Source organism: Podarcis pityusensis (assembly GCF_964106645.2).
Source record: "Podarcis pityusensis genome assembly, chromosome: 10".
Lineage (NCBI taxonomy): Eukaryota > Metazoa > Chordata > Lepidosauria > Squamata > Lacertidae > Podarcis > Podarcis pityusensis.
In genome coordinates this window covers 70,690,959-70,713,472 of record NC_138035.1, presented here as the reverse complement: position 1 = coordinate 70,713,472, position 22,514 = coordinate 70,690,959, and the positions used below count along the sequence as shown (strand labels likewise).

Sequence of the window (22,514 nt, the reverse complement as noted above, 5' to 3'; positions counted from 1 at the left end):
GAAGTTCCCTGGAACAGGACTTTGTAGAGCCCAACTTTTGGTTAGTCTGCTGAGCCACAGCTTCCAAAAGAGGGTGGCCACAAACAAAAGACTTATTGCTGCAGAATATTGCCTCACACTGGCATCCTTCAGGAGAGTTTTGGGAGACTACAGCCCAGCCTGGGATGGTGTGGTGGCCTCAAGGAAGAACAACCTGCTCCTGTCACGCCATTCTCACATGACAAAGGAAGGGAAACTTTAGTCTTGCTGACCTGGAAATCACACTCCCTCTTCTACCCTTCTTCCCAGCACTTGACACAACTGTGAGTTTTATACTTCGTATGATTTATTTTTATAAACGTTAATGATTAAGTGATATATAAATGCCTCAAACAAACAAACAATGAAACTGATGTTTGCAGTTAAATAGCAATCTGACATTCCTGAGAGATGCTGGTGCTGTTTCATAAAAAAAACCCTTTAACTTGATGAGCCCCATTTAACACAAAGGAATTTACTTTTCAGTAGGCATGTATAGGTTATTACCGTAAACCAGTTTGTGTGGCCATTTGCTTTTTTATCATTTTTATTTTTAAAGAAGGGAATGGAAGAGAAAGCAAAAACACCAAGTTTATGTTTAAAGCACTCAAAATCATTATTATTTGTCCAGACAAATCTAAACCTTTCCCGATAGTACATGACCGGAAGCGTGGGGAGGTAAAAACTGAATCTGGCTATATCTGTTATAACAAGAAGTCACCCTCCGTAGCAAATGCTATTGACTCCTAAATAGGAAATACTAATTTTAAACATGAACTGATATATCCAGTGGTTACTTATAATTCTGTGATTCTTTTGGCTCATTCCCTGGTTAAGGGTTAGATCATTTCCCACATGGTGAGATAATAAACCTAAGGTGAGATAATAAGCATTTAAGGACTCCAGGCCCTACAAGAAAATAACCATATAATTTGCATAAGAGAGGTAAGAGTTCATCACCCTGATGCAGGGAGAAACAATAAATTTTTAAAAGCAAGCTGATGATGTAGCTGTTCAAGGTCCTGAAAATAAAAATAAAAAATCAGTTTGGCACTGTGATCCTAATCATACCTCGATATGTTTCTGCAACATTCTCCCTGCTTGAATATTATGCTTTTCATCTTATGCCCTTGTTTGAGATCCCTGGCCTTCTAAATTTAGGTAGATCATGCCTAGAAAGGGCTTTTTTCCTTTTGCGGTATTTGTAGGCTGAAAGCTCTTCCTGTGGAAGCCCAACCAGGACCAAATTTAATGCCCTTCTAGCTTAAAATGAAACAAATCTTTGCAATGCCTGACCAATACAGATATTTTCTGATAATGCCCTAAGGGAACAATATTTGGTATTTCATATCCTAAATACTATTGGTTGACACTTGAAACATAATTATTTAGGTTTGGTTAAATGAGTTCAAATTAATAATAAGTTGTTGCTGATATGAGAAAAGTACAAGTTTGAAAACAAAGTGAGCCATAGAAACACAGACTGATAGAGTTGTGTATTCCAGCAAATGATTTTGTAGGTGCTGTGGGCAGGTGTTTTTGTTTTTTTTATTGTAACTGTCAGTACTCACACTCCTGGTACAATGCAGTGTCTGCTTTTTATTATTAAACCCATCTTATTATGGGCCCTCAAACTCTCAGAGACAAAGCAAGCTGCGTCAGTGCAATGTTACTTTTCTAGAGCTAATGCTAAGTTAATCACTGATTCTGTTAGGCGTGCGCACGGGGGTGTGCTTCGCTTGTTTGCCAGAGGGAGAGCAAAACATATTAGTGTTAATTATTACAATTTCAATTCCCAGATCACCTGCCTGAAAATTACAGAGAGTTCTGTACATGCAGTAATCTACTATCTATCCTCATGACTGGGTAGTCTATTAGCATCCAGAGCTATGCTGGACATGCTAGGCAAAATCTGCCAGAAAGGCAGTTCTTGAATGGTCACATCAGCATTATTAGCAGAAAATTCATCTGTGTTCTTTAGCAATTAAACATTGCTGGAATTGATTGGATTTAAACATTCATTCATCCAGGGAGTAAAATATCTAATTTGTAAGTGAGCTGTTTTTAACTGAATCTATTTTAATGCAGATTCCTGGGCTATTAGAAAAAGCGAGATCAATAAATCCACAGGCCGTAATGGGAAATGCACCTAATTAAAGATGTGTTTGATTTATCAACACTGTTGACAGCTGTAACCACAAAATGGAGACGTGGAAATGTAGGGATTAAATGGTTACATATTGTGTTAACCTAACCACTAAAATGAATTTAAAAATACTATGTGTTAATATGACATAGACCACTTTTCCATTATTGTGACCTTTACATGTTCTCCCAGGCACAAGGAATACACCTGTGCAGCTGGGAGAATGTTTAAATGTGACTAGGGCTGATTGCAGGGTCTTCCCCCACAAAAAACAACATCCTAGTGGGTGAGACAGATTCTGTGTAATATGTTGCCATATGTTTCGATCATTTATATGAATGCTCAGCCTTCTGGAAGCCACTCACTTATGTGTGAGAACATGTGAAAAACTCAACGTCCTGCCACAATTTTCACTAGATATATGGCAAAATTAACCTTACACCTTGGCAGGATTATACAGATAATCCAGCTGGTTCATCTTTATCCTGAACTAAAAATCCCCAAGAACTTTAGCCTTTCTTCCCCCTCTTAGTCACCCTTTTTAAATACCTTTTCCAGATAAATGATATCCTTTGGGGCATGAGTTTAAGTGGAAGCGTACTTTGTACTTCAAGTCTGCTGTGAAAACTCTGTAGCATGAGGTCCTCAGAATCAGATTAGTCTGTTATGTTTGGAGGATTTCTCCAAAACATAAATGGTAGAGGCCATTTATTTTGTATGTCCTTCACATTGTTTCCATTCCCACAGGCTTATGAAAATGGTGACCAATCTGTATTCTGATACATGGATGAAAAATTACACTATGTTTAACTTAATGCATTGTTATTGTGCATACTTAATAATACAGTTTCCCTAGTCCTGTAAACAGATTGTCAAGTGTGTATTCCACCCCTCCCCATACAGTCACAGATGGAGAGGGACATGCCCATAATAGCTTCAAATAAAATCTGTGTACCCACTGAAAAGCATTTTTCAAATGTAGGTCACCCACTGTGAGAACTTGCTAGATGAGCAAAATGGAAATTTTAATTTGTTTTACAATACCAATATCAAATTGTGTGCTTTTATTAAAGTAATTACGTTGCAGTGTAATAAAAGCAATTGTCACCATTCTGTTCTGCTCTCCCTTTTGTAGAAGAAGAATTAATAAGAAGGTGGTGGTGTGTAACTCAGTCGAGTGTCACTGAAAGTGAGATACTTTGAATGCTAGATTTGGGCTTAGGTGAGCTAAAGTGACATTCCCACTCAGTCATGTACTAACAGGAGGCTAGACTTGGGCTAGTCAGTATCTCTCCAGTTCAGTCCCAGGAGGCAGTTTACTGCTTGTTGGCTGAATGCAGTAAATATTGTACAATACATTATATTTTAGGGGCCTAACACATTGCATGGACGCGGGTGGCGCTGTGGGTAAAACCTCGGTGCCTAGGACTTGCCGATCGTATGGTTGGTGGTTCGAATCCCTGCGGCGGGGTGAGCTCCTGTCTTTCGGTCCCAGCTCCTGCCCACCTAGCAGTTCGAAAACACCCCTAAGTGCAAGTAGATAAATAGGTACCGCTTTATAGCGGGAAGGTAAACGGCGTTTCCGTGTGCTGCGCTGGTGCTGGCTCGCCAGAGCAGCTTCGTCACGCTGGCCACGTGACCCAGAAGTGTCTCTGGACAGCGCTGGCCCCCGGCCTCTTAAGTGAGATGGGCGCGCAACCCCAGAGTCGGTCACGACTGGCCCGTACAGGCAGGGGTACCTTTACCTTTACCTTTAACTACACGTTACTAAAGAAATTTCTGATAGGCTATTTTCTTTAAAGCACCCATAGGGTAGACAGTTTGGCTTGTGGATTTGGAGCTGAAGCTGTCCTTATACAAATCATTCCTTCCTGGTGCAACTATTAACTGTAGGGGGGTGTAAAATGCTCATGTTGTACCCATGTGTTTCCCCCTCCCTTCCTAATAGCATTTGTGCCAAATCACCTCCCCACCCTGTGAATGGTGATTTGCGGTTGCTTTTAGGAAATAATAATAATTTTAAAAACAGTTTCTCTCTCATGCAATTTGCAGTTTGGCATTGTGTAATAAATATGCCCTACAAATGATACCTCATGAATTCCAGCAGAATGGAAGCCACAAGGACGCTGATCCTCAGTATTATGAACCATAGGCTGTTCCTTGTAAAAGCAATGAAAACAAACTTTAACATTTGGAATATACCAAAAGAGCCCATTGCTGGTGTGACTTAACAGATTAGTTGCAGGAGTTCAGGACCCTGGTTAGCTCTTTCCAGGTAGAGGCTGGATGCAAGGCACTATGAGCAGCTGCTAAGGTATTTGCCTCCGCTCTAGGCTGCAGCCAGGCATGGGCTTTTATAGCCCTGCAGCTGAGGGATTCCTTCTAGCTCTTGACCCCTTTGAGAGAAGCGGTTGACCTTGTGCCCTGTTACTTAGGCATGGGCTCCTGTTGGCCTAGGATCTTCCTGCTGCCCCTGACTGTCTGGTAGTACTGGCTCAACAACACGCGGCTAGTAGGTTTACTGTGTTCTGAATTTCCATGTATGACCACTCTGAAATGAGTTTCCTAGAAGAGCCACAACATAGGCCAAACACACATGCATGTGCACATGTGTACACATGTGTACAAACCTAGAGCAGCAGTCATGCATAATGTTCTGGGCTGAGTAGTGGAGAGAAAGAACTTCTGCATGTTCAGAGTTAAGCCCATTACCCAGTATCTCAATTCTGTGTTAGGAGGTATATTATTCTTTTTAAGTATACTGAAACTACTGAGAGCCCAGCTGAAGAATGTGAAAAAGATTCAGTAGCTCACACAACCTCTCCCATAAAGCCGCAGTAGAGTATGACAGGGATTTCTTTCTTAAGAATGGATGCATCTTCATTGCTTAAAGAAAGATGGAATGGAACTTTCTAGCCAACAGCAAGATGCTTGCACTTGGTTCCACAAGGAACTAATCTGTGAGATTTTCACCAGTCAGTGAGTCACAGGTTGAAAAAGATGATCCTGAAATCATGAAGTGTAATATCATGATACCGCACAATACGTTGGTTTGGATCTCAGCAAAACATTTTCCAATGAGTGTGATGGATGTCTTTTATTTTCCCTGTTTATAATGGTGTGAAATTGTACAAAGGAACATTTGGGCACCAAGTTAAAGAAATAATATATTCCCATGGTTTCACAGTTCTTAGTGAAATTTAGAAGCACTGAGACTCCTTTCCACCTCAGCATGTTATTTATTTGTTTTTTTCTATTAATAAAATATAATTACAAGCCCCCAAACGAGTGTAGTGAATTACAAAGTGAACATAACCATAGATTTCTTCACAGAAAATATGTACCACCACCCACCCTTACTCAACTCAAAACTCTGAAAAATAAGAAAACAAGAAGGAACTAGCAGGATATTATTCAAATCAGTGGGATGGAAATATTGTGAACCCTTACATTAATTATTCCTAAAGGGTTGATCTCAATCCCAAGAGCACTTCCTAAGAGCAATAACCAGCAACAGTATGTTCTCAGGCTTAAGATCACAGTGGATGATGCTGAGCTCAGGTATTGCCAGGATGAGTAGTGCATTATTTGAAATATTTTGATTCCTGAAATCAAACAAAACTTGCCTTAGCCACTCAACATTTATTGTCATTTCATGTTGTAAATATAAATTCAAAATGTTTAACTTGAACAGGAATAATGTTAATAGTAATAAAAGAACCGTGCATTTTTTTCAAACGCCTTTTAACTGCTATCACTTACAAATAAATTCTTTTATAGGAATTTTATGGATGGCATATGATCATAAAATAATACACTGCTTTGGTTAGTAGTGCTGCAAATGTTGCAAATAGTTGTGAAAGATGTCTGTAAAGAGTATTTAATGTATAGCACCTGAATAATTTTGTAACATTTGTCTGCTCTACTGTTGTTGAAATCAGAGCACTGCTTTCTTTAAGAAAGCTAGTTCTGTGGAACTGCATGTGTGTTCTAATAATAACTAAATATTGTAAAATAGTTGGTTGCTAATTATTTAAGATTTGGGCTCTCCATAGGCCTCTGTTATGGCTGCTGTTGGAATTGAATGCTAGCTTAGATGGACCTTTCATCTGATTCAATAAGGTACTTCATAATTATATTGTTTGGGCTGCAACCCATACTGAAACTTCTCACCTGGTCACAAAAAGCCTTTATTTATATAATCTTTGATTTTCTAGAATTTCCAAATCTTGTGACATTTGCACAACCATCATTAGATCAGAACAAGCAGCATTTACCTGAGCTACCTGCTGGCTCAGGAAGGCTCTCCTCCAGAAAACGCAGAGAGTCCAAGCCTGGCAGCCACTATCAATAGAAGTGGTCCCAGAGATCACTGTAAACTGTTGTTGACCAGCTGGCTGTGCCTATGTGTGCGTTGAATAAATACAAGTGTATTACCCATGCATCTAAGCCAGGGGTCAGCAAACGTTTTCAGCAGGGGGCCGGTCCACTGTCCCTCAGATCTTCTGGACTATATTTTGAAGGGAAAAAATGAACAAATTCCTATGCCCCACAAATAACCCAGAGATGCATTTTAAATAAAAGCACTCATTCTACTCATGTAAAAACACACTGTAATCCTTATTCTTTCCTGCAGTGACAGTTTCCCCCCATGATGTTTTCCCATCCATATATGATGTTATATCCTTCATTCCTACAACTGTTGATGGTTCCCGTCATGCCTTGGGAAAAGCGGTTATTCAAAAGTCTCTGCATCACTTTGTCCCATGATTTGGCTTCCAATAAACAAGCTGTCTTCGCCATTTTTCCAGCCTAGGAAGAACGGTCTGAATCCAGACTGCAAATAGTTAATCCAAAAACTTCTATTCCTGCAGCTGGTAGACTCCTTTCCTCCCTGCCGCTGACTTATGGACAATTGTCCTTATCTCAAACACATTCCTTTTTGGATAATGGAAGTTAAAGAGAACTTTGCTCCATATTTTCAAAGTGTAGCATTCCCCACTCTCTTCCCTCTCAGTTCCTTTCTCTCATACCCACAGTTCCAGTTTTGTCAAATTCCATATTTATATTCCAGTTTCTTCCCTCCTCACTTGTACAGATTTAAAAAAAACACACACACAAAAACCCCTTGCATACCAGTGCAGGCACGCAGTATCATAAATGCAGAGAAAAACTTGGATATAAGCAAACCATGGGCTCCCCTCCCCCATTGTCTCTTTCACCGAATGAAATCCCCTCTCAATCCAAACCGTTTAAATCCTTGTAGCTGGGTTCATTTTCGCAGTTTCTTATCTCATCATCTCTAGTACACGCCTGTACTTTACTCCAATTTTTATATTAAAAAAACCCCAATTAGCAGGGTAACCTGTGCTTCCAGGAACAGGATCGGGGGGTGCGGCAGCCAGAGTGCTCCATGCACCCAGTGCCTTTGCCTGCCCTTGCATTCCATGGGAAAGCGAGTGTCAGACCATCAGGCAAACTCCGGGTGAGAGCCAGGTTCCTTTTCCAATCAAAGAGAATGCAGAAAATGCTGTTCCCCCATCATTTTCTGTTTATCTCCATCTGTCTCTTTCCGCAGTGTTGGGAGAGGCGTCCATCCCCTGGCACACAGGAAACAGGAAGCCTTTCCTGCTCACTTTCCACCCCCTTTAATTAATTTATTAGTAGTAGTAGTAGTAGTATTGCCATGCGCATAAAGCTGAATGGGCACAAATTAAGTGTGCATAGAATCATAGAATCATAGAGTTGGAAGAGACCACAAGGGCCATCGAGTCCAACCCCCTGCCAAGCAGGAAACACCATCAGAGCACTCCTGACATATGGTTGTCAAGCCTCTGCTTAAAGACCTCCAAAGAAGGAGACTCCACCACACTCCTTGGCAGCAAATTCCACTGTCGAACAGCTCTTACTGTCAGGAAGTTCTTCCTAATGTTTAGGTGGAATCTTCTTTCTTGTACTTTGGATCGATTGCTCCGTGTCCGCTTCTCTGGAGCAGCAGAAAACAACCTTTCTCCCTCCTCTATGTGACATCCTTTTATATATTTGAACATGGCTATCATATCACCCCTTAACCTCCTCTTCTCCAGGCTAAACATGCCCAGCTCCCTTAGCCGTTCCTCATAAGGCATCGTTTCCAGGCCTTGGACCATTTTGGTTGCCCTCCTCTGGACACGTTCCAGTTTGTCAGTGTCCTTCTTCAATTGTGGTGCCCAGAACTGGACACAGTACTCCAGGTGAGGTCTGACCAGAGCAGAATACAGTGGCACTATTACTTCCCTTGATCTAGATGCTATACTCCTATTGATACAGCCCAGAATTGCATTGGCTTTTTTAGCTGCCGCGTCACACTGTTGGCTCATGTCAAGTTTGTGGTCAACCAAGACTCCTAGATCCTTTTCACATGTACTGCTCTCAAGCCAGGTGTCCCCCATCTTGTATTTGTGCCTCTCATTTTTTTTTGCCCAAGTACAATACTTTACATTTCTCCCTGTTAAAATTCATCTTGTTTGTTTTGGCCCAGTTCTCTAATTTGTCAAGGTCGTTTTGAAGTGTGATCCTGTCCTCTGGGGTGTTAGCCACCCCTCCCAGTTTGGTGTCATCTGCAAATTTGATCAGGATGCCCTTGAGTCCATCATCCAAGTCGTTGATAAAGATGTTGAATAAGACCGGGCCCAAGACAGAACCCTGTGGCACCCCACTAGTCACTCTTCTCCAGGATGAAGAGGAACCATTGATGAGCACCCTTTGGGTTCAGTCAGTCAGCCAGTTACAAATCCACTGAGTGGTAGCATAGTCAAGACCGCATTTTACCAGCTTCTTTACAAGAATATCATGGGGCACCTTGTCAAATGCCTTGCTGAAATCCAGGTAGGCTACATCCACTGCGTTCCCTTCATCTACCAGGCTTGTAATTCTGTCAAAAAACGAGATCAGGTTAGTCTGACATGACTTATTTTTCAGAAATCCATGCTGACTATTGGTGATCACAGCATTCCTTTCTAGGTGCTCACAGACTGTTTGCTTAATGATCTGCTCCAGAATCTTCCCTGGTATTGATGTCAGACTGACTGGGCGGTAATTATTTGGGTCCTCTCTTTTCCCCTTTTTGAAAATAGGGACAACATTTGCCCTCCTCCAGTCTGCCGGGACTTCGCCTGTTCTCCAGGAATTCTCAAAGATGACTGCCAGTGGTTCTGAGATCACATCTGCCAGTTCTTTTAATACTCTTGGATGCAGTTCATCTGGCCCTGGAGACTTGAATACATCTAAACTAGCCAAGTATTCTTGTACTATCTCCTTAGTTATTCTGGGCTGTGCTTCCTTTGCTGAATCATTTGCTCCAAATTCTTCAGGTCGGGCATTGTTTTCTTTATCGGAGAAGACTGAGGCAAAGAAGGCATTGAGGAGTTCAGCCCTTTCTGTGTCCCCTGTTTGCATTTCACCATCTTCTCCTCTGAGTGACCCCACTGTTTCTTTGTTCTTCCAGTAAGTTGTGTGCTTACTGTATGCGGCCTGAATTTCATTGGAAGAAAGGTGGGATATATATATTAAAAGTGTAGTGCAATGTAATGTAATGTAGATGCACTTCTAAACCTTTCCCTCCCATGTTACAGTTTTCGGGATCAAGGGTGACTTGATAGAAGGAACCTATGACCCATTACTGTAACATGAAAAAGTATAAAGACCATAACATTATCTTAGGCTGTAGCATTACTAAGGGCTCATTCTCATGACCCCATGTGAGGTGGAACATTGTATGGCTTCCCTCAGTAACAATTCCTATAGAGGTATTGTCCAGTCAAACACTGCAGTTGTAACGTTTGTATAACAACCAGTTAAGTCCAGTCACTATGTGGTTACTTTCTACACAACTGTTGTCTAGCTCAACAGCATATAATCAGCTCACATCCCCATGATCAACCTCCACTATACTACTACTATTCCAAGATTTATGGCAGCTGAGGTGTACTATTTCTGAATTCAAATTGGTACTGCACTTTATTCTTACTGCAAAAAAAGCTTTACCATTAAGGTTTCAGACTCTTCCCACACCCCACCCTGAAAGGAGCCCTGCTTTTCTGTTTCTTCAGAAGGTACTGATCCAGGCATATTTCTGGATTGGGAAACCCAGAGGAGAAACTCCTGCAGAAACAGAGGCCCTGTGCTGCTCTGAGGGGATATTATTTTGCTGCATCTCTGCTTGGAAATGATTGAATCATTCAATCACCCCCAGTGCAGAAGCACAGTTGAAGTACTGGCCTCCAGCTGAGGCTCACTGGAAGAAAGCAAGGCCAGCACAGCAATACATGCAGAAATGTATCTGTCAGCCACCTCTGCAAATGGGTACTTTGAGCTCACCAGTGCTCCCAGGGCAGCATAATGGTCAGGATACTGGACTAGGGAGCAGGAAGACCCAGGTTCAAATCTACCCTCAACCGCGATAGTCACTGGATGTCCTTAGCCTTGTCACGCCCTCTCAGCCTAAGCTGCCACACAAGGGTGTTTGAGGATTCAAGCGGGGAGCCATGAACACCACCCCGAGCTACTTGGGAGAGGGGCAGAATATGACAAATAAAAATGCAATTGCTCCAGTATGCAGATGTTATTTATATCCTGAGTAGAAGTGGTAACCACTACCCAATAGTATTGTATGAAGAAAGCCCCCTGCCTGCCTTGAAGTGGTCATTTCTAATAACAGTCCCTTAAATCATAGATCTCTCCTTGTCTACCTGAGTGAAAACACTTGGGTGGGTGTCTGTTAATGATTAAAACTGGGTCTGTTTTGGTATGCTTGCATCCATGCAAGAGTGATGCATAACATACTGTCAGTGTAGTGTGGGGCGTGTCCTCGTGGCACCTGGGGTGCACACACTGTGGGTGAGGTGGGCAATGTGAGGAGGATGCAACAGAGCAGCCACTTGCCCTTCCAATCACTCTGACCAGGCTAATTTGAAGGGTGCCTGCCTGTTGTGTCCTCCTGGTGCCCTCCTGCCAGCCCCATGTGTCCTCCTGCCAGCCCCACGCTGCTTTGTGAGGCTGGCATGCCGGATCAGACTCACAAAGCGGCGTGGGGCTGGCAGGGGCGGTGTTAGGAGCAAAATGCGCCCCCCCAAAACTGCACCCAGGGCAATGGCCCCCCTCGCCCTGCCCACACTACGCCTCTGTGTCCATGCCTGGCTGTTAACAGTGAAAAGTTTAATTATATATCCTTCCCCCGTGTGTGACGCTATCTTTCATTGATTTTTCAGGGAGGTGAGGGAGAGTGGGATAAAACACTAATTATCAGCCCTTATAGCTATATTTTTCCTCTTGCTTTGTAATGTAAATGAGCTACCTTTATCTCCTTAAAAAGAAAAGAAGAAGTCAGAGCCTCTATTGGTGTGTCTTCTGCTTTTAAGAGAGGAAGGGTCACCTGACTGCCGCCTCATCGTGCTCTTTTATCTGAGGGAAACCAAGAGTAATAGGTAGAGAGATGGGCATAGAATAGGTCATCACTGCTCAGATGCTTAAAGGACCCTGACTGAAGGAGAGCAGAGTCAGGCTGCTGGTGGGGGGTGGGGAGAGAGACAGAGAGACTCCGGAGCTGCTGCTGCTGCTGCCTGGTTGCCTTCAGAGAGCAGAGAAAACAAAAGCGCTCAGCTGCAGTTTTGTGTTGCTGTGTCTGGCTTTAGCGGAAAATTCTAGACACCCGCGCTGAAAACTCTCAAGCACAGCCGAGGCTTCTTCCCTCTCAAGAAGATTATTTTCTTCCCTTACAAATGGGTTGGATCAGTACAGGTGGCCTCACTACCAGGAGAAGGCAGACTGGCTAAATGAGGACCATGGAAAGGTAGGCGAAAGGCTCTGCCTGGTTTTCCTGCTCATATTTTTCTCTCCACTCCTGCCTTCCTTTCCTGTATTCGTGCCTGGAGCCAGTGCTTCAGTTTGCTGAGACCTAAAGGGAGAGGGGGTGGTCCAGCTGTGGGCATTTAAATCCCACATTGCCAAATTGGAATTTGTAGTGCTACCTGTAATTGAACAGATGTGGAACCCAAACTTGATCCTGAGTCTCACTTGGCTATATCGAGGATGTTCGGTATTTGCTGTAAATCTCTGTGCTGCTGTTCTTATTGCCAACCAACCCCTTTTCACTCAGGAAGTATCAGATAATTGTTATGTAGGAAGCAAAAAGCAGAAGAACGAACAATCCAGGGTGCCAGGAAGGCTGAACAGATGCACTGATTATTGGCTCTTTAGCAACAAAGGAAGAATGGACTTTTTGGAGTTTCTTGAGGTGGCAGCATTAGGAAATGAGGGGCAATTTTATTTTGACTGTTTGTTCATTTTATGAATGGTCAAGAGGTTAACTTTTGAAGGCTTCCTTCTTCAGCAATGCCAAAATCAGCTTGTTCCTTTAGAGTCACTTTCTGGCTGCTATTAAAAGCAGAGAAACCATTAAAAAAATTGCTCTGGTTCCCAATGGCTTAAAAGCTAGAGCTGGGGAAGAGCCAAGATTTGGTGTTTCAGACTTCTGTATCCGCATGAGTGTGACTGTTGTCATGTAAAATAAAAGCTAGCTATATCTAGCAGACCTGAATGCATTTGTGTTCCTTTCATAGTGAATGATGGATTTCCTTTTGTTCTTGAGCATGCCTTTTGCCTCTGCCTTTTGGAACAACAACAAAAAAGCATTGCATCTGAATGCATTGGGGCTTTGTTATTTATTTTAATGTTAGTGAAAGCCATGTATACAAATCTCCCATTGTGTGGTTATGCTCTGCTTGATTCTGAAGTAAACTGGAGGGGGGGGGGTAAATTGGGAAAAGAGCTGGTCCTGGGGTAATATTGGATGTTTTTAATCCCTGCCACCTGAAATGCATACAGAAGCTTACATTTAGTGGTAGCTGGCATTCAGCTCCATGCCCCACTGAAATCTGCAACACACAACAGAAAGCACCACAAGAGAACACTAGTAAATCAGATTTGTAATGGGCCCTTTAAAATTTTCTCCTTAAGGGGTGACTATCTGGGTCCCCCCTTTGGCCAAAGTAGGATGCAGTCTGACAGTGCACAGAGCAGCTGCATGGTGACATTTTCTCTGGATACTAGTGAAAAATGGCTCCACATCTCTTCTGTAGAGATGGTCTCTGAGTAGCCACGCATTTCTCTGAAACAATTGTTTGTTCTAATCACTATGCTTTGCTGAGGCTGCCTGTCTGGTTAATTTCAGTTTCCTTGTTTGAAACCTCTGCTGTGTATTGTCAGGGATACTTGACTAGGAAGAGTGTGGTGGGGGTGGGAAAGGTTGTGGGCGTTTTTCTCCCCCCTTGAAGTAGGAACCCATGGCAATATGACTGCCTCAGTAGACAGGAAATGTTTATTACAGACGGGCTGTATGAATTCTGCCAACAGCACCACTTCCGACAGTATTAATGGAAAAGAGAAGTGTGTTTAAAATGTACGTGGCTTAGATAATGCACCACCCACTGGAAAGGTGGGGGTACAAAATGCAAAACAGCACTTACTGGCAACTGAAAGGCATAAGCACCAATCCTTAGAAGATGGTCAATTTCTGAATGGATAATCATGCTTTTATGATAACATCGCTGCTAGGGAATTCAAAAGGGAAAGCTCTTGGTCGCATACAACTAAACAGTGAGGAAGGGAGAGAGAAATCTTTCTTTCTTTTATTTTGCTTGAAGACAGACTCATTGATGAAAATCACTGAATCGAGCTATTGAGTGCTGGCAAACCTGAAGAATTGTTGTTGGTTTTGTCTATGTATTCTGGATAGCAGAAGCAGGAGGAGAGCTCTTACAAAAAGCACTGTGTTTAGGGAAAGGAAAGGTAGGGGGTGTAGCCTTGACTGCCTTCCCTTTCCTCCATAATGCCATGTGTGATATGATTTGCCAAGCTGTACTGGAGTTGGCTTAAGAGGAAATGGAATCTCCTTCCCACTCCTGCAGTGCCCAGAAAGAGTTAAAGCGTCACAATAAATAGCTACCAGGGAAAGAGTGGGCTAGAGAAATGGGATGGGTAGTGAGGACATGATATCCAAAAATAGTGGCTAGATGAATTGATGATTGATCTTTGAATGTGAAATTAGCATTTTATAAAAACACAAAGAATACTCAGTATCGAGGCTACAAAATGCAATAGTTTCTATTCAATTTCAGACATGACTGGCAGCAAGCAAGCAGTAATTTTCAGAGCTTCTATTCTCGTGGCACAAATGTGGTGCCAATTACTCAGTATAAAAGGCACAGCCCTTCAGATGGTTGTTTAGAAATGGTGTAATGTATCAAAACACTCTTCCCCAATGCATGTTTCAATTCGTTTCCACAGAACTAAAAGCCTGAAGGTGCACTGTGATTCCACTTCATCAGAGAAAATGGTGAAAATGGACCTCTAAGTGCACACATGCAGTCTGATTAATGCTTTTATAAACGTAGATAATTTCGCCATCATAAATGGCCTATTCAGAGGAAAGTGATGCAATTTACAAGGTGGGGAAATGTAAAAAGAGGATTCGATACTAGCCATCCTTTACGCCACCAGAGAAACAATAATGTCATGCCAACATTACACACCCCTTACAAACAGACTTTAAATAATGGGAACTGTGAAGGCATTCCAGATGCCTAATTTCAGCTGGCCATGTTTGAGCATCAAGCAGTGCAGCTGCAGCTTTGGATACTAGACAATCCAGTTGATTTCCAACTATGTATGTTCATAAGTGTAAACAATGAAAATAAAATGCTGCACAGGCAGAGATTAGTTTTCAAATTTGCACTCTTTGTATGGAAGGGTTTGACAAAGCTGAATACAGGCAGAAAAGACAGAAAAACAAAGTGTCTGAGAACAAGCTCATTCTGAATAAAAGCAGGCAGACAAGGGCAAATTGTTGACTACCCAGAACATTCTGTTCATCACCAATGTGGTTGCAGTGAGGAATTGTTTATAGCAGAATGAACCATCCAAATCCATTTGCCCAGAAATGGAAGAGGAAATGTTGCATGTTCTCCTTTTCCTAATGTGCAAATTAGGTAGCTTTGCTGGGCATATTAACTCAGGCTGCAATCCAAGACACAGTTATCTGGGAGTAAGTACTGTACATTGAATGTTATGGGACTTTCTTCTGAGTAGACATGTTGTATATGATTCCACTCCAGTCACGGCACTCCAGATGTTTACTTGGTAAAAGACATTTCCCATTCTTTCATATTTGCATGCTGAGTTGGGGGCAGTGTTTAGCATTAGATTTGGACATTTGAGAGGCCAGTTAGAAGGAAAGACCATCTTTAATGTGTTCCTTTTCATTTCCTATTACATTTAATGTTCAAAGATAGCACTTAAAAAATGATTCCATTAAGTAAAGTTGCCTCTCCCTTTTTAAAGGCAACTTTGAAATGGCCAGTTTAGGTATTCCGAGAGACTATTCTATTCCTCAGATTAAAATCTTGGGCCTGGAAGAGTATCTTACTGCACATACTTCTCTCTCCACAAGTGGCCATACTCTGCTATAAAGTTTGCACCATCAGGCAGTAAAGCAGAGGCGGATTTAGGGGAACATGACCGATTTGGTTGCACTGGGCACAGAGCCTCGGAGGTGCCACAACTATGGTGTAGAATGGAAGGCGGCTTGCTTGCTGAATTTTGACATTGCACATGGTGCTGCTGAAATTTGAGACCTCGGGGTCTGCCACTGAGTAAAGGCTTCGCAGTTAGGAAGCCATGCACTCAGATATAGTCAGAGCATTATATATAAAATCCAAAATGGACAAGTAAAATCAAGGTGTCTCTTTTTGTTGCCAGCAGGTATTGTTTTTATTTTTCTACAAATGAAGCTGTAGGAAAACCTTTTATCAGAGTGACGAATATTTGGTAGGGCGACTCAGAAACCAGACAGAGCGGCTCCAAGGGCAGCCTGGGCCATTTGGCCATCTCTGTAGCAAAGCTTAGTGGATTAATCTGCCAGGTAAACCATCTACTGCTTGCTTCCCTAATATTGAATGACTTTTAAAGTCTTCCTTGTGACTGTCCTTGGGACAGTAAAGAGGTAAAAGCCTTTTTAGTAGTGCCTTGCTTCACAGACAGGTTTACTTTGTGAGAAAGATCAGAGTGGACCTCAAAAACCTTGTGGCGTGCATCCTACCCCTCTGATAAGTCTTCCAGCTGAATGCATAAATGTTGGTGGGTCAGAACAATGACAGGCCAACATAATGACTCATTATGCAATAGGAAACAAAGGCTGCCTTCTCTTGCAGAACAAATATGTTTGGAGCATGGCAATACAGTAGACATAATTTTAATCATGGCATGCAGCTAGCCATCAGTTAATTAAAACAAGCAGATGATGGGACCATATTGTTAGTAGTTCAGCACTCCTTTAAAGCACTGGTGCTAGGAAACTTACAGCAAAAATCCAAATATGTGTATTCAGAACAAAGTTCCATTGGATTAATTAAAGTTTTCTCCTAGGTAACTGGTTATAGGATTGAAACCTTAATCTTCAAAAATCTTGGCATGAAGACGACAATAGGGCTGTTGTGTTTCTATGGATTTGTCAGAAGACCTTAGATGTGATGACTGGTGAGGAGGAAATCTGGTTGTAGGAGATCCAGCTGCTTGACTTCAACCCTCAACTTTGTATTTAACTGGAACTGAATAGCTTTTACATGTTTTTACATAAAAAAGGTTTAAAATGGGAAGTTCTCCGTGAATATAAATCGTAAATAATGCCACATTTTCTAAAATCTCTAGTCTTGTAATGCCTTGCTATGAAAACAACATGCTATTTTGCAGTTATGCAGCTTGATTTAGAATCAGATTAGATGACGTCATGTTATAAGTCCAGAGTAAAAATTGGTCTCTTGTGACATGTATAATTTGCAACCGAAAAATGTTGGTGCTACTAAGTGGCTAAATAAAGACAATTGCAGGAAATATTTTTCATTGTGCAGAAATTCAGCCTAAGGCCTTTGTACTTCAAGGATCTGATGTGGCACTATTGCTTGAAATGCTAGGCTAGAAGGACTATTTGTTTGATTCTAATGTAACTCATTGTATTTTTATCAGCTGATGTGCATTTGCTAAAGAGCATTCTTGCTCTTCAGTTATACAAAGTGTTTGTTGTCAGAATCAATATGCCTGACAATCAGGCATTGTTTGGAATTAGTCATAGTTGTATGCTGGCAAGTCAAAAAAAAGAAAAGGTAAAGGATCCCTGGACCCTTAAGTCCAGTCATAGGCGAATATGGGGTGCGGCGCTCATCTCGCTTCAGGCTGAGGGAGCTGGCGATGGTCCACAGAAATCTTTCCGGGTCATGTGGCCAGCATGACTAAACTGCTTCTGGTGCAACGGGACACCATGACTGAAGCCAGAGTGCATGGCAACAGCGTTTACCTTCCTGCAGCAGTGGTTCCTATTTATCTACTTGCACTTTGATGTGCTTTTGAAGTGCTAGGTTGGCAGAAGCTGGGACGGAGCAATGGGAGCTCACCCCGTTGCGGGGATTTGAACCACCAACCTTCCAATCAGCAAGCCCAAGAGGCTCAGTGGTTTAGACCACAGTGCCACACACTCCTCCTATGCTGGCATAAAGTAGATGTGTATATGTCTGTCTGTCTGTCTGTCTGTGTTACCTGACCGTGTGTGTGTGTGAGAGAGAGAGAGACAGACAGACAGACAGACAGACAGACAGACTGACTGACTTTCGGGGAGCTGCACAGCTCTGCTTCTCCCACCTTTTCCCCAGAAGCTTGCAGGGATTGCTTCTGCCTAATTTGACAGGGTATCTCTTTACTTGTCAAGGCAGTATTCCGCTGAATGCCAGTTGCTGGAAATTTCCGGTGCTGTTGCGCTCATGTCCAGCTCGCAGGCTTCCCACAGGCATCTGGTAGTTCATTGGTTTGATCATCTTAGTTTGTTATGCTCTTCTCCTTCACTTCCAGACAACCTATTTAAAATGAGTGGTCATCCTGATTTCTTCACAGGAATATTAGGTGATGTTGGCTTTTTACTGAGCATTCATTCATATTTGTTTACAGAGAGGCTAGATCATGGTTTGTTAAAGCGAGTGTTATCCCACACTATCCATTGCATTTCCCAATTACAGTGGTGCCCCGCAAGACGAAAAACTCGCTAGACGAAAGAGTTTTCCGTTTTTTGAGTCGTTCCGCAAGATGAATTTCTCTATGGGCTTGCTTCGCAAGACGAAACATCTTGCGAGTTCTTGCGAGTTTGTTTCCTTTTTCTTAAAGCCTCTAAGCCGTTAATAGCCACTAAGCCGCTAAGCCGTTAATAGCCGCTAAGCCGCTAATAGCCGCTAAGCCACTAATAGCCGTGCTTCGCAAGACGAAAAAACCGCAAGACGAAGAGACTCGCGGAACGGATTAATTTCGTCTTGCGAGGCACCACTGTACAGTGGTACCTTGGTTTACGAAATTAATCCGTTCTGGAAGTCTGTTCTTAAACCAAAGTGTTCTTAAACCAAGGTGTGCTTTCCCATAGCAGCGTGGACTCAGTTTACAAATGGAACACACACAACAGGAAGTGAAACATGTTCTTATTCTAAGGCAAAGTTCACAAACCAAAACACCTGCTTCCGGGTTTGCAGCGTTCTTAATCCGAGTTGTTCATAAACTAAGCTGTTCTTAAACCAAGGTACCACTATATTTTCCTTATTGCAAAAACTCCCAAGTCAGCTTGAATTGTGCAACCTGAATTTGCTGGTAGAGATTGAATTGCACTCGAAAATGGCAACATGACATGCCCTTACCAAGGAAAACTGTGAGTCCTTGCAACATCATGTGGAAGTTTCCTTTCTCAAAAATTAGAAGCCCATGTAGATGGTTCACTGGCAACAAATTTTAGGAGTGGCTCATCCATGACTGCACTTGCACCCCTTCTTTTTGACTGTAATGACAATCATATACGTAGCACATTTTGGGGCACCTACTGAGGCCCATTCTTCACAAGTGCGAAATGAGCAAGCACTGAGAGAAGTAAGGAAGGCACAAGTAGCAATCATGGCATGCTTTGTTCTTTCCCTTTGGGAGGTGCTATGGACTGGGATTAGAGGGAGATGCAAGCAATGAGGTAGTTACAACTGTGCACTTGGGATGGGGTGTCCATTGGTACCAATACAATATGTCATCCTTTCTTCTCCACTCCCCCAGCTCTTTAATCAATTAACATAGCACTGAATCATTCCCCACTCTTTCTCACACACAGTATGTAAAGTTCTATATCTATCTATATACAGTGGTACCTCGGGTTACATATGCTTCAGGTTACATACGCTTCAGGTTACATACGCTTCAGGTTACAGACTCCACTAACCCAGAAATAGTGCTTCAGGTTAAGAACTTTGCTTCGGGATAAGAACAGAAATCATGCTCCGGTGGTGCGGCAGCAGCAGGAGGCCCCATTAGCTAAAGTGGTGCTTCAGGTTAAGAATAGTTTCAGGTTAAGAACGGACCTCCAGAACAAATTAAGTACTTAACTGTATATGAGAGAAATAATTTATGTTGATTCCCCTTTTTTATCTGGTTGAGTTTCTTAAACTCTCAGAATGTGAGACATTATTCCCAGCAGACATTTATTGTACTATGTCATTACTCACTTGCAAATTAATACACACACACAGAACACACACCCCAAAACAAAAAAACAAAACCAGGCTACCCCACTGGTTTCAGAGGCTTGGGGGTTGGTGTTCATTTACTATTCAGTTCTGCAGATTCAGCAGTCCCGGTGGTTAATCCTGGTTATAACCTTGAGCTGTAAGGAGTGAGGGCATTTAGTAATTACGCTTCCCAACTGTGGATGTTACTGTCTAATACATTTAGAATTGCTCATTCAGTTCGTTCCCTTTAAAACTGAAGTGAGGAAATAGATTTGCTGCTGCTTCTAGGTGTCCTTGACAAGGGTGAGGGATGACTATTGATAAGTTTAATTGACCTAATTAAAAAAAAAATTCTGATGACTCTGTTGCTGCTAGAAAGAAACAATTTATTACTTGTTAGCAAAATGTCATCTATTGGTGCAACCATACCTTCTAGAAAGTGCTTAATGAGAGGTGGGGGGAAGAGTGAGAGAGAAGCAGAAGATGGAAAGTGCTGCTTGGATGGGGGCTGGCTGGTTGCGGTCACACTGGAAATGTGGAAAGTGTGTTTCTGCATATCAGAAGACACATCTGTAATGATACTTGAAGACAACATAAACCGTGAAGGGTATTTGGGCTAGATTATTTTGGTAAAATAGGTAGAGCAATGCCTGAACATGAGGTGTTGACAAAGACAACCCATGATCTGGACCTTATGAATATGACTCAGAGTTGGAATTCTCTTTTGCCCAAAGTCCATATGTGCAAATTTCCATTTACATCTGAACTGCAGTGTTGTTTTATTTCAAGACTTTATTTTAAACAGCTGTGATCGCATACTGATTATAAAAAAACACAGTGTGATATTCAAATGATTGCACATTGACACAAATCTTAATTTTAGCAGTCAGAGCTTCAGATGCTTATGAGCAATTGCAAGATCACGAATCAGTTCAGAGTACATAAACCTATGTTCACATTGTTTTCTTTGTGATAGACAAGGCACTTACCTTGTTTGTGGATATCAGTCTCTGCAAGTAAAAAAATAATACACCTTTAAATAGTAGTTTGAGAGAGAATATACATTCAAATACTTACTGAAAACACCAATATAAATGCACATGTCTGTTTGTGTGTGTAAGTGCATATTAATGCAAAATGAAATGAATTGTCCATCGCTATTCAGTCTGTAAAACCAGAAATATTTCATTAGCATCAAGGGCAAACTAATGGCTTTCATAGGAAAATGTAAGTGAGATACATTATGGGATCACTTAATAATTACCCACCAGCGTTCATTTTTGATCATCAGGTTGGAATCCTTGGCTCAACATTAAAAGTTGAGAGTAAGGGACTGAAGCTGGCCCAGCCTTAGCCTAGTATCAGAAAAAGAAACCACCTGCTCTAGGAGAAGGTGCGTAGCTCCAATGGTCCCAAATCCCCACCTTGAAATTTCTGGCATCTCAGGTAGCACAGTAGGTCAGAGTGGCTGGCTGTTAACCAGAAGGTTGGTGGTTGAAGCCTACCCAGGGATAGCTGTGGGATTCCTGAATTGCAGGGGGTTGGACTAGATAATCATTTGGGTCCCTTCCAACTTACAATTCTGTGATTCTGTACACATCATAAATATATGCTGAGATTCTCTTGCTTTTGGCTTTCCCACTAAACACATAACTCTGTCTAGCAGCAATGTGGAAAGAAAGAATGTGACCATAAAGCTGCTTGATAATGCCACCGTTTTGTCTTACAACTTCTTTGAAAATTGGCAGTGTCTAGTCTTTTGCTCCCAGTATGTTATCATTTGGACAATATCAGTTTTGCTCCTATTAAAAGTGTGAGGGTTTGCTTCAGGACTCTTAACAAGGGCAGTAGAAGAGGCCACTTCCTTAATATGAAGTGTGATACATGCAATGTATATGGTTTTTTGGAGGAGGGAAAGGTGTGAGGTCTAAAATATATTTAAAAAATCGTAATAGCAAAAATGTGACTATCTCCTTATTTGTCCATATAAATAAAACAGTTTCTAAACACTATTCTATTTTAGTCATCTGTGAAATTGTTCAGTGACAGTTCATTATCACATAAAACCTGCCTTTTAATCCTTCCTTCCTTCTTGTTGAAATGCATTATAATAGCGATTTCTGCTCCTTTATGTGTGCCAGTGTTCCCAATTAAAATTGTACCACTTAAAACAGTTATCCAGACATTGTGGAGATGGGCTTATATCTCCTAGTCACTGTGGCTACAGGTTATACATGGAAAGCATGTATCAGTAGGTGGTTACCAAATTTTATTTCCAACTGCAATATTTAGTACTGTTATTGAATGCTGCTGCTGTGAATGATTCCATGACCTTCCAGATCCAAGAGGCTATGACATGATTGAAAAGATTTGATTCATCAGGTGAACACCATGTGCAGCCCTTTGGATCCTCCTCTGTGTTTGTTTTCTTTAATATTCCTTATTGGTTCATGTTTTCCTTAGTAGATAATACCCATGATAATAGATTTTTGTTACTGACTTATGGCTACTTTTGGTGAAGCCAAGGCCATTATTTAAAAGATGCTACCCTCCTTTTAGGGTGGCGCTGTGGGTTAAACCACAGAACCTAGGACTTGCCGATCAGAAGGTCGGCGGTTCGAATCCCCGCGACGGGGTGAGCTCCCGTTGCTCGGTCCCAGCTCCTGCCCACCTAGCAGTTCGAAAGCACATCAAAGTGCAAGTAGATAAATAGGTACCACTCCAGCGGGAAGGTAAACGGC

At 42.0% G+C, this 22,514-nt stretch overlaps 1 protein-coding gene across 18 annotated transcripts in view; it reads left to right on the top strand.

Moving 5' to 3' along the window:
- Positions 1 to 22,514, top strand: part of MAGI2 (membrane associated guanylate kinase, WW and PDZ domain containing 2) — a 601,975-nt gene that overhangs the window by 221,465 nt on the left and 357,996 nt on the right. Inside the window, exon 1 of one of the 18 annotated variants that reach the window (XM_081023433.1) lies at positions 11,600 to 11,993. The exons of the other annotated variants lie outside the window; for them this stretch is intronic. The gene's annotated coding sequence lies outside the window, so the exon portion shown is untranslated. Of the gene's footprint in view, positions 1 to 11,599; positions 11,994 to 22,514 lie in introns of those variants that run through there. 18 annotated transcript variants of the gene reach the window in all.